This window comes from Ceratosolen solmsi, unplaced genomic scaffold, assembly GCF_000503995.2.
Source record: "Ceratosolen solmsi marchali unplaced genomic scaffold, CerSol_1.0 scaffold33, whole genome shotgun sequence".
NCBI lineage: Eukaryota > Metazoa > Arthropoda > Insecta > Hymenoptera > Agaonidae > Ceratosolen > Ceratosolen solmsi.
Window position 1 is genome coordinate 1,966,153 of NW_011948438.1, and position 3,076 is coordinate 1,969,228.

Consider the following 3,076-nt stretch of genomic DNA (forward strand, 5'->3'; position numbering starts at 1 on the left):
CACCATCGCCACCATCGCCACCATCGCCACCATCGCCACCATCACCACCCACCACCACCACCGCTACCATCGACACCCCCCGCCCAACCCCCCTCCCCGCCCGTCACCCAGCCACGGCTATGTTATAGACAACAATTAAGCGCCTTTCATTTTAACTATAGTGGCGACACCGCTATGCCGTGTGCGGCTGCGCGGCCGCCGCTCGTAAAAGAGAGAGAGACCGAGCCGACCAATCGCCGCCGAGGTAAATGGGAACGCGAGAGTGAAAACGCCAATCGCATGGTGCGAGCGCCCGGTTAGAATTCGCCTGCTGAGAAAAGGATATGCGTACGTCTTGAAATTATTCTTACGACTACTACTATTACAGCAACTATTGCTGCCGTTGCTTGTCCCGATGGTTGCCCTATCACTACCATCGCCATCATCGCCACCACTCACCACTACACACGACCTGCTCGGCCAATTCCCGTACTTTGTCTTTTTTCCTTCAATTTTTTTTCTTCCTCCCACTCGAAACGCAGGCGCGGCTACTTTCGGTCCTCGCCAAATGCTTAAATGCGTTCTCGCCGCTGAACGAGCACGAGTTCCTACAAATATTAGTAGCCGCTGTAAAGCGGTTGTTAATGTGTGTAAAAAAAAAAAAAAAAACCTATACTTGACGGATGTCGGAGGAAGGGATGGTGACTGGGACAACGGGAGATGTTATAATGTACGACAAGCGGTAAGAGAAATGGCGCGATAATTCTTGCCGATGATTGTATTTTCTCGCTATTACCTCAGTTGTTCAATTATCCATGTCCATGGATAATCAATGGCACATTATTTCATACTGATAAGTCCATGTTCGAGATTAATCGAAAGCTCGACTGCTTCGATGATCCATAACGGCCATTATCACAATATGAAAATTTTATAGTAAAATAATGTAGTAAAATATAGTTGCATTACAAAGGATTATGAAAGATTATTTGAGAGAGACTATTAACTATATTACAGTATGTCGTTGATAGATCGCCACTACATACGTTATAATTTATGTAAACAATAGTCTAAGGTGCTGCAACGGATCAATTAATACTGGCGACTAAAAACATCACGTCGTCTATTATAAATAAGATATTATTTTATAATAACGGTCTTTATAATTTGATTGGCTTTAACTTAAAAAAAAAAAAAAACATTAACTATACAATTCACTAATTTGTACATTTTTAAAACTAATTACAACATGCATCAACAAGAATATATATCAAATAATGGCTTACCTTTTCTCTCTCTCTCTCTCTCTCTCTGTCTCTCTCTCTCTCTCTTCCTATATATATATAACTGTATATCTGTGTATCTTTGTATCATCAACTATTTTATTGCAGTTAACAAGAGCATTAGCTTGATACGTTCGTGAATGACTAGTAAATTTCAACACAACTACATGGGAAAATGTATTCTCGAGTGACAATTTTATATCGAATAAAATTATATTTATTAATAATCCATTAAAAGATACTGAAAAGTTACATCTGTGATTTTTTTATTTTCAATTTACGTCCAAAATATATTCCATTTAAATACATAATGGACATCGGCATATAATAAAAAATTATAGGTGTGAATTAATTTTTATCGTAACTTGTTCTAACAACAAGATAATTGCTTCTTATCTAAAATGATCATTAACTACTTCAAAACACTTAATGACTCGTTAGTATCATTTCCAATACATTGCGAGTGCTTTTAATTAAACATACGTTAAAATTTTATTTTATATAAGCTAACAATTTAAGGATTACAAATACTTTGTTCTTAAAAAATTTTCATTTTATTCAGTCGTTCAATTACATTTTTTTTTTCTTTTTCTTTTTTTTAAATTCAATTTCAGTTTAATTCAATAACTACTTCGAGAGATGTGATTAAAATATTCGTAATTAATTTGTAAATTTCAAATCATTTTCATATATATGTATATATATATATATATAAGAATAATTTTAAATAAAATATTTCATACGACTACTAAATTTAGGTATTGTGATTTTTTTTTCTCTATTTTTTTTTTTTTTTTTTTTTTTTTTTTTTTTTTTGAATTGCATTTGCTACATTTGTTAAGCAATGTAATGGCCGACACTATTATTTCTAACGATTAATTTAAATGGTCGACAAAAAGGTGAATTAGGGAATTTAATATAAAATTACAATGAATTAACTTCAATGTTGAGCTCAAAAAAGAAATCTAAATTTACTTGATTTAAATGGTATTCATAAATGGCAGTTGTTATTACATTTAAGGTGAAGTGAAATACTTTGTCATGGATTGCCTTTAATATTTGAAATTAGTGCAATGCAATTGTTTAAATATTTGCTAAATTGTATCGGCAATTTAGAAGGAATTAATGAACAATATCGCGGGATAATTTTTTCAAAATTAAACCCGAAATTTTTTACAACTTTTTGCCCGATAATGACTGTAAGAACTTTGCCCTCAATATTCCTTGATTGTTTTTTTATTACACAAATAAATCTAATTGATTTTAAGGCATCTAAGATTTTTCAAGTCTTGATCAATTTTATACAAATATTATTATTATTCATGCGCGTGAAATGGAGATTCATTCGTTAAATCGATACAATCCTGATTTTCTAATGATGAAAAATAATGAAAAATACTCGGATAGGTAATATTGTATTTTCGATAAATCGAGAACTCTGACAAAGATTAAATAAAATTCCTGACAATACTTTCACCACCTTAATTACCTAGTATTACGTTTGTTTAAAAAAAAAAATAAAAAAACGCTCTTAATGTCACGATTCAAGTATAAACTGTACGATACTTGAAGTGAAACGCTAAGATGTAAGTAAAGTCATTTCTCAATTCAGCTCAACGCATCCCATGTACTCATCTTTACGTAGATGCCTTTGACATAGGTACAGAGAGATCGAGATCTACAATAACTCCTTTTGCTCGATTAGTAGTAGAAATAGTAGGCAAGTAGTCAGACGTAATTGCTCATCGCTGAGCACTGTATTATCAATATTACGGTTGTGGTCCAACCTCACAAAGACGCCTAACTGCGAATGA